At 47.9% G+C, this 23,058-nt stretch overlaps 1 long non-coding RNA gene and 1 pseudogene across 1 annotated transcript in view; one reads left to right on the forward strand and one right to left on the reverse strand.

Moving 5' to 3' along the window:
- The window catches only part of LOC138303505 (uncharacterized), a 1,082,407-nt gene that overhangs the window by 622,118 nt on the left and 437,231 nt on the right, over positions 1-23,058 (forward strand). The window lies entirely within an intron of this gene.
- Positions 18,618-21,760, reverse strand: LOC138303504 (zinc finger protein 157-like; annotated as a pseudogene).

Raw genomic sequence — 23,058 nt, forward strand, 5'->3', positions numbered from 1 at the left:
CCCGTAAGAGGCCCCTCCTCCACCTTCCCAGAGGCTTACAAGGTTCTAATGCTGAGACCCCATATGATGTGATACTGCTCTGGGTCTCTATAATGACTCTCCAATGAACATGTCTGATTATATGGAACCCTTTAAGAAGTCCGCATGTACTCTTCCCAGAAACCACACACCCTGGGATGCACACTCTACGCCAGCAACAGTCCAACTGTAAACGTGTGGAGCACAGAAGGAATTCCACACAATCCTCTACTGGCAAAACAGCACGCTAAGGGAATTATCATAATATGATTAAAGCGGCACAGAAAGCGCATATAACCTCAACTATAGCACCAGCGGGCAACTCTACAAAGGAGCTATCATGCCAAATAATTTTGTGAAACCTTATGCATGGACAGCCACCATCCAGCCTCCCAAAAGCTCTGCAACTCCCTAGCAGATTTCTTTGCAGAGAAAATTAACATAATTTACAAGAGGTTCCCATCTAGGCCAGTACATTCAGAGATGGAATTTGACTGGAATCAACCGCACCCTGATGCCACTGCTGGCATAGATGACTGATCTCTGCTCCATGGAGCAGGTGTTAAAGATGCTAGTCATTACAAAATCAGGCTCTCCCCCCACACCCGGATTATGACCACTTTAGCCTGTCACCTGGCACCTTCCATAATGACATTTTATAATCTTCCTCTAGATTCTGTAAAAGTGCCCATCGAATGGAAGTGCGCGCAAGTATCTCCGCTTCTTAACATCTCCACTTCTTAAAAAGCTCTCTCTAAATCCCGAAGTCTTATTGAATTACAGATCAACCTCATTGCTACCCTTGCTTGCAAAAGCCCTAGAAAGCTTTGGTAGCAAACATCTAATATCCTTTCTAGAAGTACACAAGATTTTAGACCCTTCACGATCAGGTTTTAGAGCATTACATAGCACAAAGATGGCTCTATTGGCCGTCACAGATCATATCTGCCTCTCTTTAGACGCAGGAACTCCAGTTATGCTTGTATTACTGGAGCTATATGCAGCTTTTTACACGGTCTGCCACTCTACTCTAATTTGTAGACTACATAAAGCAGGTATCTACGGCTAAGCGCCACATTGTCTTAGGTACTTCCTTCACAATTGCACAAAAAATGTCTCTCGGCCCTTTTAAATCAAGAACGATGCACATCAATAAAGGGGTTCTTCAGGGCTTGTGCCTGAGCCCAACCTCATTTAATGTCTATGGTGCACCTCTGCCGCATGCGGTGTGGAGCTCAGGTCATATGCAAATGATACTCAAATCCTCATTTCTTTTGGTCCTGATTTTATTAAAGTGAAAGCCCAATTAGTGCACTGTATGGCAGAAATACCAACCGGATCGCTAATAATTGGCTCCAACTCAACAATGCAAAAACTGAGATTGCGCTATTTGGCAAAGCCCAAGAGCTATGGTCAGCAGTCTGGTGCCCCCCGATCTTGGCTCAGCCTCCACCCACCCCAAGCAAGTGGTGAAAAATCTGAGAATAAAGGTCGATCACACACTGTCCATCAGAGACCAAGTCAACTCCAAATGCGGCATGAGTTTTGCTACAATGAGGCTCCTGAAAATAGCTTTTCCATGGCTTCCTTCCACAACCAGGAAACCCTTGTCCAGGATCTTATAGCCAATTGTCTGGACTACAGGAATGCTTGACTGGTATCCACAAATTACACCTTGCTGATCAAACTGCAAGTTGTGCAGGATACAGCTGCACGGTTAATCTGCAACTTGCCTGCATGGTCTCCCTCTGCCCCCATATTGAAGAAACTGCCTATCAGAAAACATATAGCCCTTCAGACTGTGCTGTCTGATGCACAAGATATTTTATAAATCCTTACCTGTTCTTCTTCATTCAAGACTCAGACACTACAAGCCTCCTAGAAAGTTAGGGTCTTCTAATAAAGCTCTTCCGCAGACCCCTTGCATCCGCACTGACACATTCGGTGGCAGGTCCTTTTCATACTTGGCCCCTTATCATTGGAACAAACTTCCTCTTCATATTCATACCTGCCCCGATTTTGGAGTTTAAGAAATTGTTAAAAACATGGATGTTTTCAACGCACCTCCTCTTGTCTGTAACACATGTGCTAAGATACTCCTTCAGGAGTGAGTTGCATGCTATAACAATAAATACAGGGTACATTAATTTTTGGTAGGCATGAGAAGATTTGCTGATTTGCCCAGAATTACAGGCTGTTGAGCAGATACTGAAACCCGAAACTGGTTCCCCAGCTCCAAAGTCCGCAGACAGCTCTGGCTGTAACGCCATATTCTTTCCCGATATTGAGGGATGAACAAAAGTGGAAAAATAATCTCCACTCTGTAGTGTCTTCCTCAGCCAAGGTACCCGCCAATGACTCCCCACACACGGAGCTTTAAATAACACATCTTTATTCCTCTATGTGCACTTGTGAACTCCTCCAAAATTCTAAACCAAGCGTTCATTACATTCTATTCTAGCGATTATGTCACACTGATATGGAGTCCATTGGGTGCCAGAAAGGTTTTTTCTATATCATGCAAGACACTACATCTCCCCATGTTAAATGACAAATTACAATTTTGTAGAAAATCAGTAGACATACCCATACATATATTTAGAAACATGTATAACTATGTCTCTTCTATCAGTCTTTTTGATGCTTTGATCATACAACCTGATCTGGTTTTTGGAAGTTGGATATTGCCAGGGATGGTAGAGTGGCAGTATCAGTCACTGTGTTTTCAGAGTCAACCTTTCTTTCACCATTTAGAGCTGACAACCGATGAAACAAGCCCTAACATGAGAAGAGCCTTCTGTAATAGACTTCCCAGGGTGTTGAGCTGTCACCATGCGTCCCTTGGTAAACACCACTTGGAAAGGTTCAGCATCAGAAGGAGCATCAGATTCTCTTTTGCACATCTTCTGGGTGATTACCAAATCTCCTTTTTTAAATGAGAAGTAAAGGAAACTGGCACTTGTTGCAGTCCCCCCCCCCCACCGCTTCTTGCCTAATATTGATGCTGACTTGACTCAGAGTGTGCTGAGATCCTGCTAACCAGGCCCCAGCACCGGTGTTCTTTCCCTAAAAATGTACCATTGTTTCCACAACTGGCACACCTCTGGCACACAAATAAGTCCCTTATAAAATGTACTAGTGGTACCAAGGGCCCTGTAACCAGGGAGGGTCCGTAAGGGCTGCAGCATGTGTTGTGCCACCCTAGGGGACCCCTCACCATACTCATGCACACTGCCATTGCAGCTTGTGTGTTTTGGTGGAGAGAAAAATGCAAAGTCGATATGGCATCCCCCCTCGGGGTGCCATGCCCACAAAACACTGCCTGTGGCATAGGTAAGTCACACCTCTAGCAGGCTTACAGCCCTAAGGCAGGGTGCACTATACCACAGGTGAGCGCATAGGTGCATGAGCACTATGCTCCTACAGTGTCTAAGTCCATTCTTAGTCATTGTAAGTGCAGCGTGGCCATATTAAGTATATGGTCTGGGAGTTTGCGTTTTGAACTCCACAGCTCCATAATGGCCTGACTGAATACTGGGACGTTTGGTATCAAACTTCTGATGCCAGTGTGGGATTTATTAAAAAATGCACACAGGGGGCATCTTAGAGATGTCCCCTGTATTTTACCCAATCCTCTAGTGTAGGAATGTTGCATCTGGCCCTTTTTTGCAGGGTCATCCCCAATTTGTTTGCCTCCTTCCTCTTAATTTTTCAGACCAGTTTTTGTTGGCCGTAGGATTCTGGGCACTTTACCACTGCTAATCAGTGCTAAAGTGCACATTCTCTCTGTATATATTGTATTTGTGATTGGTTTATCCAGGATTGGAATATTTGATTTACTGGTAAGTCCCTAGTAAAGTGCATCAGAGGTGCCCAGGGCCTGTAAATCAAATGTTACTAGTGGGCCTGCAGCACTGGTTGTGCCACCCACACGAGTAGCCCTGTAAACATGGCTCAGACCTGCCACTGCAGTGTCTGTGTGTGTCGTTTTAAACTGTCAATTCGACTTGGCAAGTATACCCACTTGCCAGGCCCAAACCTTCCCATTTTGTATATGTAAGGCACCCCTAAGATAGGCCCAAGGCAGCCCCATGCGCAGGGTTCAGTGTAGTTAAAAGGTAGAACATGTACTGGTGTGTTTTACATGTCCTGATAGTGAAATACTGCTAAATTTGTTTTTCACTATTGCAAGGCCTATCTCTCCCATAGGTTAACATGGGAATTGCATTTAAATTCCTCTTAAGTCTAATTTCCCAATGGGAGCAGATAGAGGTATGGAGTTTGGAGTCTCTGAACTCACAATTTTTAAGTACATGTTCTGGTAGATTTGTTTTTTAGATAGTCAGTTTGAAAATGCCACTTTTAGAAAGTGGGGATTTCTTTGCTTAACCATTCTGTGCCTCTCCCTGCCTGTGGAATCAATGTCTCGGTCAGACTGACAGTTGGGCTGTTTGTGAATTCCCTCTAGACAGTGACACAAAGGGAGCTGAGGTGTGTCCTGCATATCCCGAGGAGTCTTCCTGGGCTAGAGTGGGGAGGGAGGAGCTGACACCTGCACCTGAAAGGGATGTGCCTGTCCTCACACAATGCAGTCTCCAACTCCCCGGAGTGTGTCTGGGACCAGACCTGAGCAAGGCAGGATCTTGTGAACAACAGAGACTTTCCTTTCAAGTTTGCCAACTTTAAAGGTAGAATTGAGTATAAATAGTGGACCCAAAACCCCAGACTTTTAGAACACTTCTGGATCAAGAGGAACCTCTGCCAATGAGAAGAGCTGGAGGAGTACTGCCCCTTTGCTGTGTGTGCTTAGATGAGTTGGCCTGCAGTTGCTGCTTCTGCCTTAAAGAGGACTAAGACTGGACTTGCTGTGTATCCTGCTTGTGAAGTTTCTCCAAGGGCTTGAAGTAGACCTAGCCTCCTGTTGGAAGGCTGAGGAATATCAAAGACTTCAGGTTCATCTGCCTACAGCACTGGGAACTGTGTGTTTTGTGCTGCAACGGAAGAAAAACCACCACAATGTTGTCAATGATGTCGCTGCCTGCACCGTGACCTGACGACGATGCACGGAGCCTTGCCCTGCTTCGCACTGCAACCCTGGTGTCACCGCCACCTGACGCTGTCGACATGGCTCTACAATGACACCGATGCTGCTGCCTGCACCGTGGCCTGAGGTTACCCCTCGTGCAGTACAAGGAGCACCGTCCCTTCCCACACCGCAGCCCCGGTCCACCAACACCAGCACCATAGACTCCAGCATTGTCAGCAGATGCCCCTGCCTGCACCACTACCAGTGGGCGCCGCACGGAGCTTGCCCCGCGTTGTACTCCTGCCTAGGGCCTACCAACAGAGTTTCTGCAACAACGATGCTGCCTGCACGCGACCTGGAGACACTGCATGTTGTTTTACACAGATAAATATTGTCTATTTTTCTAAAACTGGTGTGGTGTCCTTTTGTAGTGTTTCATTGTGTTACTGTTTGTTATGTGCAATTACTTTACACATTGCTTCTGAGATCAGCCTGACTGCTTGTGCTAAGCTACCAAGGGGGTGAGCCGGGGTTATCTGAGCGGGTATCTCCCTTGCCCTGACTTGAGTGTGTGTCCCTACTTTGACAGGGTGTAAACTGACTGCTAACTAGCGAACCCTTTTCTAACAGTCACCATGAACATAAAGTGACAAATTACAACATATCCATGTGTGTACTGACATTCACAGCCCCATTTCCACGTTCCCCTTGTACCAGGGTCCTACTGCGTCCAATGGTCCAGCCTTCAAACCCCAGGTCGGTGTCACAGTGTAAGCATCTCATTGTTATTGCTTGTCAGTTTTGGACTCCAGCATCTTCTTCCCTAAGTCCTTTTGTTTCCATTCCAACCAGTGGCAGTTTCTTAATGATGCTGCCCCAAGGCCACTGTCCAATTGACAGGGTCTGTGTTTATCTGTCCATTTCCCTTCATCAATGTTACCCTGGAAGCACTCCATTGTCATCGTCACTGAATCAATCTCACTGAGACACGGCCCTTGACAGTGCCCTTTGGTTACATCACCAACTCACTGTCCTTCTGTTGGTGATCATAATCTATCCCGTGTTTCAGTGTCAGTGCCCATTACAATCAGTGTCTCTTGTTAGAGGCCGCTAGTATATCATCTAGTCAGTGTCTCTTGCTGTCTATAAAACATTGACATTGTCACTGTCCCAGTGTCATATTCCCATGCCCTCTGCCATTGTCACATTTCCTGTCACCTTGTCAGTGAACCATTGTCAGAGTCCCGCCGTCAACTCCCAGTGTCAGTCATCCTTATCAGTCGATCTGCTTCAGAATACCTGTGCCTTTGTCTGAGGGTAGCTTATAGATATGGTCTACAAAATGTCCGGCACATTAGTTAAGGAGGTCTCCAGTAATGCTTGATTAAAATTGCTTTATGTTAACTTCATGCATGATATGTACCTTACAACCATTAAGGTGCATAGGATGTATGTAGGCATTCTTACATCTTGAATGGTGCTGCGATCAGTTTCAGAACTTTTGTCGGGCAGTCATAGAATGAATCCAGGGGGAAATGGGATAGACCAGGACAATTCTCCTAAACAATGTCTGCTAGGTATCGTCAGGACACCCAAGTACAGGAAGATGCAATAGAAATATCTACAACTCACAATTCTCCTGGCAAAAGAGATTGTGGCCAAGGGATAGCTAGGGGCCAAGGGATAGTAAGGGACCAAGTATGTGGGACTGGGACTCTTGGTAAGCAATATCGTTGAATGGTTACTGCTACGGAAGACGTACATTACGTTGGCCCATGGAGACAAAAAGATTATCAAGGAATGGGGACACATACTGACAACATTTGAGGAGGCGGGGTCTGGAGGAGGGAGGTAGCTCACGGCACTTACAATACTTTATAAAATGTGCCGATAACCACTGGTTGCATCTGGCTGGGCACATGTGAACTTGGAAATCCATTTTTAAAAAAAATATATTTTTATTAACATTTTGTTGTTACACAGTTTCATACTTCTTCATTTTACATGCATTTTTTTGTTTATTATGCTATATTCTACCTTTTGCTCATTGTTTGCACTTTTTATTGTCATTAGTCTGAATGTTCTTTATTCAACAAATTGTGCTCATTTACTTGTTAAAGCGTATTTCCTTTCTTCAATTCGCTGTTCTGCATAATCAACAATCAAACAACAAACTTGAACCCCTTCTTCCTTGTAACTTGGGAGGGTGGCGTAAGGGGTTAAGTGCAGGAAGATAAGGGTGGTAGGAGGGGAAGAGGAAGGTGGGGGAGAGGGAGAACACGAGGTATGTGATATACAATTTCTGGTGACAGTCATATTGGACTGTTTGGAGGTAGGGAAAGGAAGAAGGGGAGAAAAAAGAAAACAAAGGACCCCAAAAGGTCAACTTTACGGCTTTGTGCGAATGGCTTTTGTGATTGTTAGCTTGAAGGTACTATATTGTATCCGTTTTTTGGGTGAGGGAAGATGTCAACCCAGGGCGCACCGTGGGGGCGGCGGGTCACTCACGTTGCTTGCTATTACTGTCAGTGGAGTGGGGGTCAGAGGTCCAACTGTCCTCACACCCTTACTCTTGGTGTGATCTATGTGTGGTTTGGGTCTGTTTTTGGGTGCCTATCTATGTGTTTCCACCATTTGGTTCCATCCTCGGTGGGGATTGGATTTCACTGGTTTCTCCTACTGGGCTTGCCAGCCTCTTATTTATACTCTCCCAACTCGTCATTAAATTCTCTCATCCAAGAGCTATAGGAACCTGGCGAATATTCCTGGCTTCTTCTGCTTTTAGGACCTGTAGTTCAGCTCTAGACCATGTTGATATATCCCTTTTCCAGTCGGACAGCAGAGGGCGGTCTGTGGTCTTCCAGCCCCTCGAGATTTGTCTCTTATAAAGGGCCAGGGAAAGGTCCAGAAAGCGCCCCTTCACTTTTCCGCAAAGCGCAGCTGGTCTGAGGCCCAGCAGGCACAGCTCAGGGGTGGGTCTCAAACTCAAGCAATTCAGTTAGGGTGGGCAATATTTCCCTCCAGCCTGTCTGGATCGCTGGGCAAGTCCAGACCATGTGGTCAAAATCCGCCCCTCCTCCTCCGCATCTCGGGCAAGTCCCCAAAGCCCCTCCATATTTACGGAACAGTCTGTGAGGCGTGAGGTACGTTCTGTGCAAATAATTGTACTGAATGTATCTTAACCGTGTATTACGTGATATCTTCCGGGGGTAGGCCAGTATTCTCTTCCACTCTGAGACAGTTAGTTCCGCCCAATTGTGCCCTCCCACCGTCCTCTCAGCGACCATAATGGGTCTAAGGCTGCCTCAACTTGGGCCCGATATATTTTGGTGATCAGATGTGATTCCTCCCCTAATGTCAACAGTGAGTGCAGGACCTCATGTGTGGCAGGTTCCGCATTCACCGTGTCCCAGTGAGTTTTGAGAGTGTGTACTATCCTCCCGTAAAGCAGGAACTGCCCCCCGGGAACACCCTCTTCCGTTAATTCAGCAAATCCCCTCATCACTCCCTCCTTGAAGAGTCCTCCCACTACTTCTATTCCAGCTGACAACCAGGGGCCAAGTCCCGTGCTTCCCGGCCCCCTCCCCCTAGGTTCTATGGCGAGCACCGCCAGTGGCAGAGCTGGGGAATATGGAGGGCCCACTCCCACCCTTTTCGTGCATCTTTTCCAGCATGCCATTGCCACTTTTATCATTATATTGTTCCCAGGGGGGGTTATCTTTCTGTTTGTCATGCATGCCGCAATCCACGCCGTGTCAATTGCTCCTTGGGCTGTATACAAATCCAGTTGGCCCTGGCCCGCAAGCCAGCCGGGTATCCACTGTAATTGGGATGCCAGGTAGTATGCCTCAAAGTCGGGGGCTCCCAGGCCACCCGTGTTGGGTGGTCTGCAGATAGTTGTGTCGTTCGCCTGCGCCCATTGTCCCATATTAGTTCTCTGAGTAATGTGTTCAGATCGCGGAACCATGCTCGGGTTATTAACAGTGGCAAATTGGTGAAGTAATAGAGAAGTCGGGGGAGCATGATCATCTTGGAGAGCGCCACTCTGGCCATCACCGACAGTTTCAGAGAGCGCCAAAATCCTACAGAGGATCTCAGGGATCGGAGCGCACTACCAAGGTTGCCCTCTCTTAGGTCTCCCACGTCATGATAGATCTGGATCCCCAGGTATCTAAATGTCCGTGAGGCCCATTTCAGGTCTGTTGGGCACGTTGCAGGACATCTATATCCAGGCATCAGGGGGAACACATATGTTTTATTACGGTTAAGTCTTAATCCTGACACCTCTCCAAACTCCTCCAGGGCGTTCAGGGCCCAGGGGAGACCACTCGCCCCATCTCTAAGATAGATCAGGATGTCATCTGCATATAGCGTGATAATGTGGTCAATTGGTCCCCACTAAATCCCTCTTCCCGCTCCGTCCCCTCGTACCCAGGCCGCCAGGGGCTCCATCGCCAGGGCGAACAACAATGGAGATAGGGGGCATCCCTGTCTAGTTCCTCGGTGCACTGGGTAAGCACCAGAGATTGTCCTACCTGTCTTGACCCTTGCCAGTGGGGATGAGTATAACAGGTCCACCCATTCGACCCAGCCCTCACCCAGACCCATCTTTAACATTGTCACCCTCAGGTAGTCCCATCTAATTGAGTCGAAGGCCTTTTCAAAGTCCACTGCTAGCATGATCCCGGTTGGCGGCTTCGATTCACTGGGCATATGTATGATAGAGAAAATACGCCTAAGGTTTAGAGAGGTGCTGCGACCAGGTATGAAACCGTTCTGGTCAGGATGTATCAGGGTGGGCATAAGAGGTAATAGCCGGTTGGCCAGGATCTTACTGAGGATCTTAAAGTCGCTATTTAGCATTGATAGTGGGCGAAAGTCTGTTACTGATGCCTCCCTGCTGTTTGTTTTAGGAAGTGGCACTACCAATGCCTCACACAGTGTGCGTGGGAGTTCTCCGTTCTTTGCCGATTCCGTATACATTTCTATCAGTCTGGGGACTAGTAAGGATTTATACTTTTTATAAAAGTCCATAGGAAGACCATCTGTACCTGGGGTGTTCTCAGAGGCCAACTGTGCAATTGCTTCAGTTGTCTCATCCGCGGTCACTGGGCCCCCCAAGCCGACCCTGCCCTCTGGGCTCAATACCGGTAGGGGTATCCGAGTTAGGAAATTGTCAAGGGTCCCCGTCCTCAAGTCTGTGGGCTTCCTGTATAGGTGTGTATAGTGATCTCTAAATGCGTCGTTAATGGATTCTGGGCTGAGTCTGCGTGTTCCCCCCCTGTCTAGTACACTTGCAATAGGGTCACTATCTCTGTTCGGGCGCACCAGCCATGCCAAAAGTCTACTGGATCTCCCCTCCTCTGACTGTATGGATGCCAAGTATCTTTGCATACTATGGCATCTAAGCCGCTCTTCAGCTTGGGAGTGCTCTCTACGTGCACGTTCGTACTCTTCATCCACTTGCCCTGCGGAGCCCTGTCTCAGCTCCCCCTCATGTATGACCCTCTCCAGTGCGTTTAATTCTCTCTCAAGCGTACGTTTTATCCCCACCGACTGTCCAAGACAGTGACCCCGCGTCCCCACTTTGAGTGTCTCCCACTCTATGCCTCTGGCGGAAGTGGATCCCTGGTTAGTTTCTATATGTTCTGTTAGGTAACATCGTAATTCCTCCCTGTATGCCTGGTCTTCTAGCGCTGTTGGGAGCATTCTCCATGATGGTATGGGGGGTCTGTCCTGTGATACTCTCAATGTCAGTAATAGAGGGTTGTGATCTGATATTGTGCGGGCAAGGTACTCAGCATGGGTCATATTTCGAGCCAGTCCCGCAGTGCAAACTATCCTATCGATTCTAGTGTGTACCTGGTGGAGACCCAAATAAAACGAATAATCCCTGGTCGCTGGGTGTTGAAACCGCCAAGCATCTACCAGCCCCCAGGCGTCTAGCCACCCAACTAGTTTTTTTTGCTGTTTTGGTTGATGTTGCTCCCTGTAGTGGGGGGGTAGATCTATCTAAGTCAATGTCGAGCACTGCGTTAAAGTCTCCTCCTATTAGTACTTCCCCCATGTGTTGACGAGTGAGGTGCCTAGACAGGTCCGTCATGAATGATGTTTGGTCCTGGTTGGGGGCGTATATACAACTCAGGGTCAACTGGAGCCCCTGTAATTTCCCTTCCAATATGACAAACCTTCCCTCTCTGTCTATGTTGGAGGAATCAATCGTGAAGGGGACCCCCGCCCTAATCCAAATCAGGACTCCTCTTGCGTAAGCTGAATATTCTGTGGCAAACACCTGTCCCCTCCATCTCCGCCTTAGTTTCTCTCCCTCTCCAGGTGCGAGATGGGTTTCCTGTAACATAGCTATCTGCACCCCTCTCCTTTTTAGAAAGGAAAGAATTCTATGTCTCTTAGCAGGAGTACCCATCCCCCTAACATTCCAAGTTATGATATTGTAGTCCGCCATCCTATTCTCAAGGCCTGTTGTATGTAGGGCCGGCACGCCCATGGCCCCGATCGAATCCCCCACAAGTTTGTACCTTCCTCATGCTCATACCATTTCGCACATGTAGCCGATATAACTAGTAACTGCAAACCCCAACTCCCCATCCCCAGGGCACCTCCGGAACTGTAGGCTGCCCAATAAGTTCTGCAACACTGCAAGTTATTCAAACACATCAATGCAATACTCGCCAGTCAGGACTGACAGGCAAGAGTCAGGTCCGGGGGAGCGGCCAGGTCCGGAGGGGCCATTTCACTACTTATCTTGTCTCGCCTTTCAGCGCCGGTGCGGGTTCGATCTATGCAAGTTCGTCAGCGGTCTGCGGGGTCACTCTTGGTGTGTAAGTCGAATCCCCAGAGCCATCGGGCGAGGACACCACCGTATCGTCCGATTCTTCTTCAGAGACTTCCCGGGGCAATGACTCTCCACCCACCTTGGCCGCAGCCTCCAGGGCCTATCTCTTGCCAGTTTCTCTCTGTGTCCGCGTTGGCGCCAGCCGCTGGCGGTCTCTGGGTCTTTTCCCCCTCGGGGTCCGCTGGGTCCCGCCCGCCCCGCGGTTCTCCGGTGCAGGTCGCGTCGGCCGTGTCCCAGATCTTTCGAGCCATTCCCATGCCTCCTCTGGAGTTTGGAAGAACGTGGTTTTCCCCTCCGCAATCACTCGTAGTCTTGCTGGGTAGAGCATCTAGTACTGTATCCCCTCTTCTCGCAAGGTTCTTTTAACGGCTAAGAAGGAGGCGGGCTTATTTTGGACCTCCAAGGTGAAGTCAGGGAATAATGTCGCTTCGCCATTGGCTACTTTAAACGGGCCCGTTTCCCTGGCTTTCTGTAAGAGGATGTCTCTGTCTCTGTAGTGCAGGAGTTTAGCTATTACTGCTCGTGGTGGCCTGCCAGGAGCGAGTGGTCTAGCTGGCACACGGTGTGCTCGCTCCAGTGAGTAAAAGGGGGTCAGACATCCTGGTGCGACAACTGTGCTTAGCCATTTCTCCAGAAACTCCACTATATTCGTCCCCTCGGCCCCCTCAGGGAGGCCCAACACGCGAATATTGTTCCTCCTATTTCTACCTCCTGTGTCTTCAGCTCGCTGTTCGAGCTTCGCCACTCTGCCAGCCAAGGAGGTCACCTCCGCTGATACGTCTTCTTGTTTTGGGACGACTTCCGCTAGCGTTGCTTCCACTTCTTTTACTCTGTCGGCCAATTTGTGGTGATCGGCTCTCAGGAGGCCCACCTCTATCGCCACCTGATTGATGTTGCGCTGTAATGTGGATTTGGTGTCCTCAATGGCTCCCAGTATCTTGTCTAGAGTGTCTTGTACTTTGATTTGCGACTGGTTCTGCATGGTCGGTTCATTGTCCCCCAGTGGTGTATGTGTCAGGGGGTCCATGGCTTTGCTCTTATGTCTGCCCTTGGGGGGCATTGGCCAGGCAGGGAGGGGTGACTCAGTGAGTCTAGCGCACCGTTCAGGCGCTTATGCTATTTGCTGTTGATTTGTCTACTAGCCCAGGGCACTGTTGTCGCAGTCTCTGGGTCTGATCGCTCCAGGGAGAGACCCAGGCACTCCGCCAGCTACTCCCAGCGCTATAAGCGGCGGCAAGCGGCCGGGTCAGGGGACTCCACCTATGTTGCGTAGCCCGGTTCCACCGAGGGTCCGTGCCGACGCCGCAAACAGGTCCCAGCGGCCCCTCAGGTTCGCGCGGATTACCGCGTCCGTCCCGCGATAGAGGATCGCCGATCCAGTGCGCTCAGGCCTTGGTCCACCGGTGGCCCCTCGCGGACCAAATGATCATGCGTGCGCCGCGCTCAGTCCCCCGGTCGCGTCCCATCTACTCCATAGATGAGGAACCAGTCTTGGGCTAAACCGGGGCTGGTGTGCTTTCGTAGATTTGCGTCGTTGTGTGTAGGAGGGGTGGGTGCAGCAGGCCTTCAGATCGGCACTGGTCCGGTCAACCAAGGGGGGCTCCGCACCTGGGAACAAAGGTACCTGGCCCCCAACTCTGGTAGACGATGGCGGATGGCGCAGGGCGATTCCACACTGCCCCGCCCCACAAAGGACAATCAACGCTCGTCCCGGGCCGCCCTGGGCGTAGAGAGTCCCGTCGTCTGCATCCGTGGGCTCCTGGGCAGCCGACACCGGCGCTCCGATTGTGCGTTCCCCAGGGGGGCGTACCCAAAGCGGACTCCTCACCGGGCAGCCCCGGGGGGCCCCCCATCTCCGCGTCTCCTCGTTGTATGCAGTCCCGCAGCCAGGAGGCACCAGGCTCCGCCCCCCGAGCAGGAGGCCGACTCGCCACCGGCCGGCGCCCCCACCAGACACTCCGATCTGCACCCCCCCCTTCAGGGTGGGCCCGCGTCCGAATCCGACGCCGGGCGCAGCACACCGCCCAATCCGGGATCTCGGCCGCAATCCGGCGGCGACCTCGTGGGTCCAGGCCCGCGCCGGGGCGCACGAGTCCGTTGGAGGCCGCCCCCGGGGCCGCGGCCGCACTCAAGCAGCCCCGGGCGTACCAGCCGCTCACCTTCAGTGCTCCGACACGGGGAGCCTCCCAGCCCAGCGCGTCCCGGCCCCGCCCGTCGACAGGGCCGCGGCCTCTCTTCTCAGTCCCGGGCAGCCCCAGTCACTCGGGAGCCCGCTCCAGGGGGCGAGACCGCACCTCCGCGGTCCCCCCCGTCCGCAGCAGTCGTCCCTCTCCTCTCTGGGCACGAGACCGCCCGATTCAGCGCGTCCAGGCACCAATTTAAAGTCGGCCCCTCCGGAGCCGAACAGTTAAGCGTGCGCCATGCTCGGCTCCGTGGCCACGCCCCGTGAACTTGGAAATCCATGAGGGGAAAATGAGGATTCATCCAGGAAAAAATGAAAGGACATTCTCCTGACTGAAGGGCAGGGAAGGGGGCGGAAACCATATGTGGCACTGCACAAACTGGGTGGGCCCGGCTATCATTGGCAGGGGAGGTACATCTATAACAGATTGTTGGTGTGGAAAACAGATGTCTGTCTTTCCTTTTTTTCAGTGTTTTGCTTTGTACGCTGTTTAACACAATCAAGAATGTTTTGTAAAAATCCCTTCCCATCAAGGTAGCTGGGAAGAATTCAAGAGTTGGCAATGAGATTGCTGATAACCTTCTATTTATGCCATCACTTCTGGTTTTCATATCTTCTCAATCTCATGGTAGCTTCTCCATTTAAACTTTTTTGCTGTTTCTCTGCATGCCCGTTTCCTTGCTTGTCCCATTCTGCATTCTCTCATCGGCACTTTGCAGTCTGGAGTTTGGCCAAGTAGAAGTGATCAGTTGAATCCCATGTCCTGGGATCTTTTTTCTCATTTTAGAATTCCTTTTGGTATAATTATTTCTGTAGCCACCTATTTATGCCTTGGGGTGACATAATAGTGCCTATGGCCATGGCTTGAATTGTCTCCTCAGATTCCTTACCAGTTTTTTGCTGGGGTTATGTGGGCTACATTCCCTGCATATCTGCAGAGCCTTGCTTCTTATCTAGACTGAAAAAGGGGGTTTCAAACCTCTGCTTTCTTGAATATGCTGTTGTGGTGCCAATTCAGGTATGGAGCCTCCGCTGATACCTTTAGTTGCTAGGTGAGCCTTGCTGGTTCTGAGTCACAGGTTTCCTTTGGTCGGAATCCTTTTATGGGACTCCAGGGTCATTATTCTAGCAGCATGGTTGCTTTGGCCTGAAGCTATTTGGGTTCTCTTGCAAGAAATGTTGTACTCCTGCTAGGGTCAAATCTTATTCTTTTGTCTCACTGTTGCCCAGATGTTCTTCTGTTACACTGCATGAGTATAAATTTTCTCTGTATCTGGTTTGTGATCAGTAGTTTTCTCTTTTGGTAGCCTCTGATACATCCTCACACGTCAGGAGTGGAATGAGAAAGACAGACGGGAGTCGGGGTCATGGTCTAGTTAATTACCAGTGATATTCTGCACTCCAGGTCCTAGCTTTCCTTCTCCCATTGCTTCTTGTCCCCCACTCTCCTTTCTACTTCTGTCAGACACCATTGGGCTGACACGTAATGAAGATTACCGAGAAAGTAACCTGAACATCACTAAACATTATTTTATTAAAATTGATTTCTCATGTTGTCTGGTTTCAACGATGACTGCAGAATCTGAACAAAATCTGAGTTTTCTTCAGTGGGTTTGACCAGGATGGCAGATCTAGAAGAGACAGAGGTCATTCTGTATTTTCACCTCACCTGTACTTCACTGGCAGAACCCAAAGGATCTGTCTTCCACTGTTGACCTCAGAGCCCAAGAAGATCATCTGAGGAGTCCCCAAGGATCGGCCCTCAGCCTGACCCCCTTTAACACCCACATGACCTCTGTCATCACCATCAGATCACATAGACTCAACATCATCTCCTATGCCGATGACACACAGCTCATCTTCTCACTGTTCGAAGATCCCTTCACCACAAAAGCTAACTTCCACAGATGCATGATGAGCGTTGCAGACTGGATGAAGGACAACTGTCTCAAACTCAACACTGATAAAACGGAATTCCTCATCTTTGGGAACAATATCTCCCCATTGACTAACACATAGTGGCCCACGGAGCTGGGCACACACCCAACACACCTGCAACCTCGGTATAATCCTGGATAGCAACTTATCCATGAAGAAAGATGTCAACGCTGTCTCATCCACCTGCTTTCTCACCCTTCACATGCTCCTCAAGATCTTCTGTTGGCTCCTAGCAAACAACAGAAGAACCGTCACACAGGCCCTTATCACTAGCAAACTGGACTACGGAAACACTCTCTATGTAGGAATCACTGCACGACTACTGAAGAGACTCAGACAATACAGAACTCAGTGACAAGACTCTTACTCAATCTCCCCAGAAGAACCCACAACATACCCCATCTTAAGAAACTACACTGACTCCCAATTCAGAAGAGATGCCAGTTCAAGATGATGGCCCAATGCAGAACTGCACACTTTGGGCGACCTGTATAGCGAGAGAGAATTGATTCTGTTCGACACTCTGGTTGCCGACATGGGCCTCCCTGCCGGACAGTTTCTATTATATTCCACACTAATATGCTCATTATCAACGGAGTGGCGAGATTTAACGACAGCTCCCTCGACCCATTTGCTCATACAATATATACAGGTAATGGGACAGTGCAGACATCTGATTAGATGGTTCACGGAAGCTCTCAGAACTCACTCGGTACGAGAGAACGATGCACTGCGCAGAGCTTGGGAATGAGACTCAGCCGCATCCTTCACGGACAAGCAATGGGCGTCTGTCATTGCTGGGCAGACTAACATACCCCGCAATTCCAGATTTAGACTTATACAATTTTACATAATACAAAGGGCATATCTCACACGAGTTCGTATTAATAAATATTTCCGTCGCTCTGATGCAGCCTGTCCATGCCCCTCGCTACATAGTTACTGGGTAGCTGTGGTCAACAGTTTGACAGTATGCACAGAACGAGTCATACAGTTTGCATGGGAGAGTTGTGTGCTGGGTCTCTTCCCTAGGGGTCCTCACCATAGAGCTACCACAAGATTCCTAGACTTGGGATTTATAACAGCAAAAAGACTCATAACTCGTAGCTGGAGGTTGGCGGAGGTTCCAAGTGTGCTGGCCTGGAAGCGATCATTTGTGACATGGACGGGTGCTGAGGGGGTGGCACTGAGAGAGGATATGCTTGGTCTGCGTAAATACCCACTGTCAGACAGCTGGGACGCCATGATGGCACACTTACAATCTCCATAGGGGGATCCCACAGCGGTGGGGACAGACTAAAGTCGCAGGTCAGTCCAGAGTACATCAGACACAGGGAGCAGTAGGTGAAGCTTACTGATATGCCTTCCGTGCATTCCATTCTGATTCCAACCAGCTTAATATGAGGCATGGTGTTCGCTACACAACAGGGACCTACCCGCGGCTCAGCGCTACACTAACGCATGCACACAATATTGAGAACATTTCCACACATAAGGGAATACCGCACTACCACCATCACAAACCAGTAAATAATGCACTCCACAGTTTATGAAAGTTATTGTTCCTATTTGTTGTTACTCCGGGATCTTCAATTGTAAATAACTGTTCTCCCGAATACAAGACAAGGGGGAGTAAACAGCAGTAAGGTTGTCTGGCCAATATACTGTGCCTAAACCCAGAGACCTGATTTCCGCGTTGCGCAGAAGATCTCTACCAGAATCCGGGCAAAGCCTGCTACCTGTATAATGACGAACATCAACTTAGATGGCCCGTTTAATAGACAAACCAAAGGCATGGTAAATGCACAAGCAGATGTTAGCTCTGTTTGCGTACCTATGTAATGCGTTGCTGTTGCAAATATTTACTGTGTGGCTACAATCACAATGTCTAAATGATATGAGATAATGGTTACAACATCTGAAATACCAATAAAAAGATTCCTGAAAAAAAAAAAAAGACGATGTCCCATGCCTACAAGGCCCTGCACAACGAAGAATCAGCCTACGTCAACAAACGCCTCTCCTTCCATCCACCGACCAGACATCTCTGATCAGCTTCCCTCCCCTCGCAGACATCCCATGGATCTGTCGAGCCAAGAGGACACTTCTTCTCACACCTGGCAGCCAAGGTTGGGAACAACCTTCCCCTGCACCCCAAGACCGCACCTTCCTCCAGCACTTCAGAAGAGAAGTAAGGACCTGGATGTTCAAGTGAGTATACTTACACGCAGCAGCATACGGCTCCAGCGCCTCAAGAGCTTCACAGATGACTTTCCATGCTCTATAAAGGTTTGATTGATTGATTCATGGCAGGAACCTCCCAGGATCCAAACGGGACAAGTTAACTTTTTTAATGGACCAGCTCTCTTGGATACAAATAATATCCTGATCATAAGGACGTCTTTACGTCCTTGTACTCAGTACTGCTATATAAACCTCACACGTCATGATAATGATCTGATATTTAATACCTTTTCATTTTCATTTTGAAGCAGTTTCTTATAGTTCAAGTGCTGTTAGGCAACTTCATTTTCTTTCATTGATCAATGCAGGTCTGGCACAAGCAAGGATCCACCTGAGAAGGGTCGCCCTGAGCAGGATGTGTTTTTATTTGTTTTCATTTATATTTTGATATGGGGTCGCAATTTAAAAACAATATACTGTATACATTCTTCTGATTGTTATATCACATTATTCTTCACAAAAATCTCCAACTTTCAAACAATATAATTAAACCATCAGTAGAAAAATAGTGCTGTTAAGATATTTTGGTATGCATAGCACAGTCCTCTCATTTCTATAATTTTAAATTAATCCATATGATATGTGTTCAATTTCATTTAGCAAGTTCAAGTGCCTCATTTAACTTCAGTATTACAGTCCTTGTTTTCTTTGCAACTGTAATTTTTTTAAATGGTTCTTTGGTGGATTTCAGAGTTCTTACTCATGTCAATGTTTCAGCTGCTCACTGGTCAAATACTTGGTGTTGCATATAATTATGGGCTTAAGTTTTATCAATTCTGCTTTTTACATGGCATAATTTCTAACTAGAGGACGGTGTGTTGGAAGGACTGCTTTGTTTTTCGTATTTTATGGTAGTTTTGTTTACAATGGGAGTAACCTGTTTGATAAGCCACAATTTAACTTCATTACCTTCTGGACTATAAAGTGGAAAACATCGTCCCATATTCATCATTCTACTGTCAACGTACAGTCAATAGCTTTCTGCCTTTTGTATCTTTGGACTAGGATCTCAAGATGCGGTTTTGTGACCATCAATATTTACGATTTTTTAATGCCAGGAGGACTCTAATTCAATACGAAGGTTCATCAATACCTCAACCAAGCACCTGGTCAGCACTGGTTTTGGGCTATTATGATGGATCTGGTGTGACAGGGTGGTGCTCTGCTGAGCTACAGCCTTTGCCACAATGTAAACAATGGCTTATCATCTGTGTGTACGCTCACACACCTGTGAACCTGTCTATCTTCTAGGTGTATAGTAAAACTTTCTTTCACTCAACCATTTTCCACATTCTGATCCCTGATACAGTTTGTCACCTGTGTGTGTTCTTCGGTGACTATTATGATTTTCTTTCTGACTGAAGCTTTCCCCGCATTCTGTGCACTGATAAGGAGTCTCTCCCGTATGAGTTCTAAGATGGCAGCAAGACCATGCGATCGACTGAAGTTTGCCTCACATTCAGTGCAATGATGAGGTTTCTCACCTGTATGCGATCTCTGCTGCTTAGTAAGACTTCCTTAGTCAGAGAAGCTAGTACCAAAATCAGTGCACTGATAAGGTTTTTCGCCAGTATGTACTCTCTGGTGAGTAGCAAGATTTCCTTTTACATTAAACAGTTTACTGCATTCAGTGCATTTATAAGGTTTCTCACCTGTGTGCACTCTCTGGTGAACAGTAAAGCTTCCTTTCACACAAATCTTTTTCCACATTCACTGCACTGAAAAGGTTTCTCACCTCTGTATATTCTCTGGTGAACAGTAAGGTTTCCTTTCACACAGAATCTTTTCCCACATTCAGTGCACTGAAAAGGTTTCTCACCTCTGTATATTCTCTGGTGAACAGTAAGGCTTCCTTTCACACAGAATCTTTTCCCACATTCAGTGCACTGAAAAGGTTTCTCACCTCTGTATATTCTCTGGTGAACAGTAAGGCTTCCTTTCACACAGAATCTTTTCCCACATTCACTGCACTAAAAAGGTTTCTCACCTCTGTATATTCTCTGGTGAACAGTAAGGCTTCCTTTCAGACTGAAACTTTTCCCACATTCAGTGCACTGAAAAGGTTTCTCCCCTGTATGTCTTCTCTGGTGACGAATAAGACATCCTTTATCGCTGAATTTAATCCCAAATTCAGTGCACTGATGTGGTTTCACTCCTGTGTGCAGTCTCTGGTGAGCTGTAAGACTTGCTTCACTATTGAGTCTTTTTTTCACATTCACAGCATTGGTAAGGTTTCTCGCCTGTGCGAGTTCTATGGTGGACAGTAAGAATTTGTATGGACCTGAAGCTTGCCCCACATTCAGTACAGTCATGAGGCTTTTCACCTGTGTGTCTTTTTGCAGGTAAAGGCAGCAGCACACACAGTGCACTGATGAGGTTTCACTCCTGTGTGCACTCTCTGGTGAATGATAAGATTTGTTTTATGACTGAACCCTTTCTTACATTCTGAGCACTGATACGGTTTGTCACCTGAGTGTGTTTTCTGGTGAACACTAAGGCCATCTTTTGCAGTGAACCTTTTCCCACACTCAGTGCACCGATGAGGTTTATCCCCTGTATGTGTCCGATGGTGTATGATGAGATAGCCTTTCTGACAGAACCTTTTACCACATTTGATGCATGGAAGGGTTTTTTCTTCCCAGTGTGTGTTCTCTCATGATTAGTAAGATGGTCTCTCCTACAGAAGCCTTTCCCACATTCTGAACACTGATAACGTTTCTCACCTGAATGTGATCTTTGGTGAAGAGTAAGGCTTCTTTTCACTTTGAACCTTTTCCCACATTCTGAACATAAATAAGGTTTCTCATCAGTGTGTGCTCTCTGGTGGAGAGAAATATGTGATTTCTTACTGAATTCTTCCCCAAGTTTGCTGAATTTTTGAGGTTTCTTATCTGTGTGTCTTCTATGACGCTTGGTTGAATTTCCTTTCTCACTCTTGATACTCACACTGTGGTCAGGTTTTTCGCCTAAGAGAGCCTCCAGTGATTGGTACAACTTTCAGATGAATCCTCTTTGATATTTATTGATAAGGTATTCATCTACAAGTTTCTCACTGGATCTGTTTCAGGTTTCTCACCTGTACAGTTCCCTGTTTGACAAAGCATTTTTGACTTTCAGCGCACAGATAAAGACTGTAACCAACTTGGGATGTGTGTGCTCTGGTGTACAGTATTGTCTTTCCTTGCTGAAGCTTTGCTTTAGCTTGCTTCATTGATATGGTTGCTGATGTTAGTTTGCAGATGCCGGTTACATGTTCACTTTCCTTGAAGCTATTTTCATATTCAATACATTGCTGAGGTTTTTCTGGAGTACATCTTATTTGGCTGACAGAAAGTCTTTCTGTGTTACTGAAGGTTTCCAACAAAATGTATTTAAAGTAAACTTTTTTTTAGATTTCATACATGTTTCTGATATCATTGTGAATAGCAATCTTTTCTATTTAAACCATGGTTTAATAGACTTCTTTTGCTTTCCTTTGTGCGTATTATGTTCAAGATGTTGTACTTGTGAGAAGGTAGCCTCTTTCTAGCCTTGTTACCCCCACTTTTGGCCTGTTTGTGAGTGTATGTCAGGGTGTTTGTCACTGTTTTCACTGTCTCACTGGGATCCTGATAGCCAGGCCTCAGTGCTCATAGTGAAAACACCATGTTTTCAGTATGGTTGTTATGTGTCACTGGGATCCTGCTAGTCAGGACCCCAGTGCTCATAGGTTTGTGGCCTATATGTATGTGTCACTGGGACCCTGTCACACAGGGCCCCAGTGCTCATAGGTGTGCATGTATATGTTCCCTGTGTGGTGCCTAACTGTCTCACTGAGGCTCTGCTAACCAGAACCTCAGTGGTTATGCTCTCTCATTACTTTCAAATTGTCACTAACAGGCTAGTGACCATTTTTACCAATTTACATTGGCTTACTGGAACACCCTTATAATTCCCTAGTATATGGTACTGAGGTACCCAGGGTATTGGGGTTCCAGGAGATCCCTATGGGCTGCAGCATTTCTTTTGCCACCCATAGGGAGCTCTGACAATTCTTACAAAGGCCTGCCACTGCAGCCTGAGTGAAATAACGTCCACGTTATTTCACAGCCATTTTACACTGCACTTAAGTAACTTATAAGTCACCTATATGTCTAACCTTTACCTGGTAAAGGTTAGGTGCAAAGTTACTTAGTGTGAGGGCACCCTGGCACTAGCCAAGGTGCCCCCACATTGTTCAGAGCCAATTCACTGAACTTTGTGAGTGCGGGGACACCATTACACGCGTGCACTACATATAGGTCACTACCTATATGTAGCTTCACCATGGTAACTCCGAATATGGCCATGTAACATGTCTATGATCATGGAATTGCCCCCTCTATGCCATCCTGGCATTGTTGGTACAATTCCATGATCCCAGTGGTCTGTAGCACAGACCCTGGTACTGCCAGACTGCCCTTCCTGGGGTTTCACTGCAGCTGCTGCTGCTGCCAACCCCTCAGACAGGCAGCTGCCCTCCTGGGGTCCAGCCAGGCCTGGCCCAGGATGGCAGAACAAAGAACTTCCTCTGAGAGAGGGTGTGACACCCTCTCCCTTTGGAAAATGGTGTGAAGGCAGGGGAGGAGTAGCCTCCCCCAGCCTCTGGAAATGCTTTGTTGGGCACAGATGTGCCCAATTCTGCATAAGCCAGTCTACACCGGTTCAGGGACCCCTTAGCCCCTGCTCTGGCGCGAAACTGGACAAAGGAAAGGGGAGTGACCACTCCCCTGACCTGCACCTCCCCTGGGAGGTGTCCAGAGCTCCTCCAGTGTGCTC

Source organism: Pleurodeles waltl, chromosome 7 (genome assembly GCF_031143425.1).
Source record: "Pleurodeles waltl isolate 20211129_DDA chromosome 7, aPleWal1.hap1.20221129, whole genome shotgun sequence".
NCBI lineage: Eukaryota > Metazoa > Chordata > Amphibia > Caudata > Salamandridae > Pleurodeles > Pleurodeles waltl.